The sequence below is a fragment of the Triticum dicoccoides genome, chromosome 6B, assembly GCF_002162155.2.
Source record: "Triticum dicoccoides isolate Atlit2015 ecotype Zavitan chromosome 6B, WEW_v2.0, whole genome shotgun sequence".
Lineage (NCBI taxonomy): Eukaryota > Viridiplantae > Streptophyta > Magnoliopsida > Poales > Poaceae > Triticum > Triticum dicoccoides.
In genome coordinates this window covers 642,511,800-642,517,799 of record NC_041391.1, presented here as the reverse complement: position 1 = coordinate 642,517,799, position 6,000 = coordinate 642,511,800, and positions in this window count along the sequence as shown.

The following is a 6,000-nucleotide window of genomic DNA, read 5'->3' as shown; positions in this document are numbered from 1 at the left end:
CGCATCCCATGCCATGCAAGAATTTTTGTCTTGGATAAGATAGGTTTCAAAGATATGGAAACTATGGAGGTAAAGAGAGCTTACCTGAAAACTGAGCATGATGGTTATACTTTCAACGTCAAAGTATACAATGCACACACGTACACCTATTTTGAATGCAAAACTTGGCAAGCACTATGCAAGGCTTATGCATTTGAGCCTGGTATGGTTATCACCTTTGATATTCGTCCGGAAGATGATATTGAAGGTAATAGAGACATATGGGTCGATGTGCAGACGCCTCCAGTTCTACCATTATGTGAGTTCTTCTCAAATATATTTTTGTCTTTGATATTGCTTATTTCAAAAATAACTGACAACTAATTTCTATTGACAGCTTATCTCCATTCAACCAAACATGTCCGGCGCTTGGTAGAGAGGACCTTCTACTGTCCCAGAGCTGAACTAAACTGTGAGGAGATAAGTCATTATGTTTCATGGCTTGAGGATCTTCATACTGTCAAGACAAAAAAAATTCCTGCACTTGGAAATGTTAGTACTCAAAACATGCGACCAATAGTGATGGTATTGAACTACGGTCACATCTATTTAGGAATGATGGTAAGATATTTACTATCTGTCCTGATCAATGCATATTTTGCATACATATTTTTTTTGCTAAACTTTCATTGCTAAGTATATTAATTAAGTAATATACGATGTTCTTCAACAGGGACTCCCGATGACAGTTGTGCCTCAGGGGATCGAGACTAAAGGTCAGATGTCAATTGTTAGCATAAGGCCAAGATATCCTGCATTGCACATGAATGCATTCAGGATTTCTAGAAGCGATGAATGCTTAATAGTGAAAGATTGGAGAAAAATTGTTAATGATCGCAGAGAAGTACTAGGGGGCAGCAATGAGAAGCGCAGCCCACGATTAGGAGACAGGTTCATCGGCATGCTCCAGTATGATCAATCAGGAGAGCTATACATGTTCTATGCTATTTTACCAGAGAGAGAGTAGCTAGCAGGAGTGATTTAGCTAGTTCTTCATCCTGCTCTTAATTAGTACTTGTCCTTTCATGTCCGTGTTCTTCGTTCTGAACTTAAGTGATTTGCTTTTGTGGTGTTATATATGAACGCTTATAATATCATGACAATCATGTTGAACTCGATGATTGGTTCTACTAGAAATTCTATTTATATATATATATATATATATATATATATATATATATATATATATATATGCATAACATTTACAATGTGTAGTATCATAAAATACCAGCAAACGAAAAATAATTAAAATGGAAACACAAAATTAAATGAAAAAGAAATCATAAAACTAAAAAACCCCAAACCTTATAGTACCGGTTGGTCTTACCAACCGGTACTAAAGGGCTCCAGGCCCCCGGACCCGGCTCGTGCCACGTGGTTGCCCTTTAGCACCGGTTCGTGCTCAACCGGTACTAAAGGGGGGGGCCTTTAGTGACCACACTTTAGTGCCAGTTACGGAACCAGCACTAAAGGGCCTTACGAACCGGTGCTATTGCCCGGTTCTGCACTAGTGCAATAGACATGGTTTGCATGTCTCAATCTTTTCAAAAACGAGTGAGTCCAAAGATCCATCAACATGGAGCTTCTTCATGCGTTTTATACCAATATGACTCAAATGGTAGTGCCACAAGTATGCGGTACTATCATTACTATATTATATCTTTTGGCATGAACATGTGTATCACTATGATCGAGATTCAATAAACCATTCATTTTAGGTGCAAGACCATTGAAGGTATCATTCAAATAAACAGAGTAACCATTATTCTCCTTAAATGAATAACCATATTGCGATATGTTGGAAATATGCCCTAGAGGCAATAATAAATTAATTATTATTATATTTCCTTGTTCATGATAATCGTTTATTATCCATGCTATAATTGTATTGATAGGAAACTCAGATACATGTGTGGGTACATAGACAACACCATGTCCCTAGTAAGCCTCTAGTTGACTAGCTCGTTGATCAATAGATGGTTATGGTTTCCTGACCATGGACATTGGATGTCATTGATAACGGGATCACATCATTAGGAGAATGATGTGATGGACAAGACCCAATCGTAAGCCTAGCATAGAGATCGTGTAGTTCGTATGCTAAAGCTTTTCTAATGTCAAGTATCTTTTACTTAGACCATGAGATTGTGCAACTCCCGGATACCGTAGGAATGCTTTGGGTGTACCAAACGTCACAACGTAACTGGGTGGCTATAAAGGTGCACTACAGGTATCTCCGAAAGTGTCTGTTGGGTTGGCACGAATCGAGACTGGGATTTGTCACTCCGTGTAAACGGAGAGGTATCTCTGGGCCCACTCGGTAGGACATCATCATAATGTGCACAATGTGACCAAGGGGTTGATCACGGGATGATGTGTTAGGGAACGAGTAAAGAGACTTGCCAGTAACGAGATTGAACAAGGTATCGGTATACCGACGATCGAATCTCGGGCAAGTACCATACCGCTAGACAAAGGGAATTGTATACGGGATTGATTGAGTCCCTGACATCGTGGTTCATCCGATGAGATCATCGTGGAACATGTGGGAGCCAACATGGGTATCCAGATCCCGCTGCTGGTTATTGACCGGAGAACGTCTTGGTCATGTCTACATGTCTCCCCAACCCGTAGGGTCTACACACTTAAGGTTCGATGACGCTAGGGTTATAAAGGAAGTTTGTATGTGGTTACCGAATGTTGTTCGGAGTCCCGGATGAGATCCCGGACGTCACGAGGAGTTCCGGAATGGTCCGGAGGTAAAGATTTATATATGGGAAGTCTTATTTTGGTCGCCGGAAAAGTTTCGCACTTTATCGGTATTGTACCGGGAGTGCCGAAAGGGGTCCGGGGGTCCACCTGCCCCGGGGGGCACATGGGCTGTAGGGGGTGCGCCTTGGCCTATATGGGCCAAGGGCACCAGCCCCAAGAGGCCCATGCGCCAAGGAAACTTGGGGAGGGAAGAGTCCTCAAGGGGGAAGGCACCTCCGAGGTGCCTTGGGGAGGATGGACTCCTCCCCCCCCCCTCTTGGCCGCACCCCTTCCTTGGAGGAAGGGGCAAGGCTGCGCCTCCCCCCTCTCCCTTGCCCCTATATATAGTGGAGGGGAGGGAGGGCATCCATACCTGAAGCCCTGGCGCCTCCCTCCCTCCTGTGACACCTCCTCCTCTCCTAAAGGTGCTTGGCGAAGCTGTGCAGGATTGCCACGCTCCTCCATCACCACCACGCCATTGTGATGCTGTTGGATGGAGTCTTCCTCAACCTCTCCCTCTATCCTTGCTGGATCAAGGCATGGGAGACGTCACCGGGCTGTACGTGTGTTGAACACGGAGGCGCCGTCCGTTCGGCACTAGGATCTCCGGTGATTTGGATCACGACGAGTACGACTCCTTCAACCCCGTTCTCTTGAACGCTTCCGCTTAGCGATCTACAAGGGTATGTAGATGCACTCTCCTTCCCCTCGTTGCTGGTTTCTCCATAGATAGATCTTGGTGACACGTAGGAAAATTTTGAATTTCTGCTACGTTCCCCAACAGTGGCGTCATGAGCTAGGTCTATTGCGCAGATTCTTTGCACGAGTAGAACACAAAGTAGTTGTGGGCGTTGATTTTGTTCAATATGCTTACCATTACTAGTCCAATCTTGTTTTGACGGTATTGTGGGATGAAGCGGCCCGGACCGACCTTACACGTACTCTTACGTGAGACAGGTTCCACCGACTGACATGCACTTGGTGCATAAGGTGGCTATCGGGTGCCAGTCTCTCCCACTTTAGTCGGAACGGATTCGATGAAAAGGGTCCTTATGAAGGGTAAATAGCAATTGGCATATCACGTTGTGGTTTTGCGTAGGTAAGAAACGTTCTTGCTAGAAACCCATAGCAGCCACGTAAAACATGCAAACAACAATTAGAGGACGTCTAACTTGTTTTTGCAGGGTATGCTATGTGATGTGATATGGCCAAGAAGAATGTGATGAATGATATGTGATGTATGAGATTGATCATGTTCTTGTAATAGGATTCACGACTTGCATGTCGATGAGTATGACAACCGGCAGGAGCCATAGGAGTTGTCTTAAATTTATTGTATGACCTGCGTGTCATTAAACAACGCCATGTAATTACTTTACTTTATTGCTAACCGGTAGCCATAGTAGTAGAAGTAATAGTTGGCGAGACAACTTCATGAAGACACGATTATGGAGATCATGATGATGGAGATCATGGTGTCATGCCGGTGACGATGATGATCATGGAGCCCCGAAGATGGAGATCAATGGAGCTATATGATATTGGCCATATCATGTCACTACTATATAATTGCATGTGATGTTTATTATGTTTATGCATCTTGTTTACTTAGAACGATGGTAGTAAATAAGATGATCCCTTACAACAATTTCAAGAAGTGTTCTCCCCTAACTGTGCACCGTTGCTACAGTTCATCGTTTCGAAGCACCACGTGATGATCGGGTGTGATAGATCCTTACGTTCACATACAACGGGTGTAAGACAGTTTTACACATGCAAAAACACTTAGGGTTAACTTGACGAGCCTAGCATGTACAGACATGGCCTCGGAACACAGAGACCGAAAGGTCGAGCATGAGTCATATAGTAGATACGATCAACATGAAGATGTTCACCGATGATGACTAGTCCGTCTCACGTGATGATCGGACACGGCCTAGTTGACTCGGATCATGTAATCACTTAGATGACCAGAGGGATGTCTATCTGAGTGGGAGTTCATAAGATGAACTTAATTATCCTGAACATAGTCAAAAGATCTTTGCAAATTATGTCGTAAGCTCGCGCTTTAGTTCCACTGTTTAGATATGTTCCTAGAGAAAATATAGTTGAAAGTTGACAGTAACGATTATGCGGACAGTAGAAAGCTTATGTCCTTAATGCACCGCTCAGTGTGCTGAACCCCAAACGTTGTTTGTGGATGTTGCGAACATCGGACATACACGTTTTGATAACTACGTGATAGTTCAGTTAAACGGGTTAGAGTTGAGGCACCAAAGACGTTTTTGAAACGTCGCGGAACATATGAGATGTTTCGAGGGCTGAAATTGGGATTTCAGGCTCGTGCCCACGTCAAGAGGTATAAGACCTCCGATGATTTTCTTAGCCTGCAAACTAAGGGAGAAAAGCTCAATCGTTGAGCTTGTGCTCAGATTGTCTGAGTGCAACAATCACTTGAATCGGGTGGGAGTTGATCTTCCAGATGAGATAGTGATGTTTCTCCAAAGTCATTGCCACCAAGCTGCAAGAGCTTCGTGATGAACTATAACATATCAGGGATAGATATGATGATCCTTGAGGTATTCGTGATGTTTGACACCGCGAAAGTAGAAATCAAGAAGGAGCATCAATTGTTAATGGTTGGTGAAACCACTAGTTTCAAGAAGGGCAAGGGCAAGAAGGGATACTCCATGAAACGGCAAATCAGCTGCTGCTCTAGTGAAGAAACCCAAGGTTGAACCCAAACCCGAGACTAAGTGCTTCTGTAATAAGGGGAACAGCCACTGGAGCAGCATTACCCAAGATACTTGGTAGATGAGAAGGCTGGCAAGGTCGATAGAAGTATATTGGATATACATTATGTTAATGTGTATTTTACTAGTACTCCTAGTAGCACCAGGGTATTAAGATACCGGTTCAGTTGCTAAGTGTTAGTAACTCGAAATAAAAGAGCTACGGAATAAATGGAGACTAGCTAAAGGTGAGCTGACGATATGTGTTGGAAGTGTTTCCAAGTTTGATGTGATCAAACATCGCACGCTCCCTCTACCATCAAGATTAGTATTAAACCTGAATAATTGTCATTGTGTGTTTGCGTTGAGCATAGACATGATTGGATTATGTCTATCACAATACGGTTATTCATTTAAAGAGAATAATGGTTACTCTATTTATTTGAATAATACCTTCAATGGTCTTGCACCTAAGGGA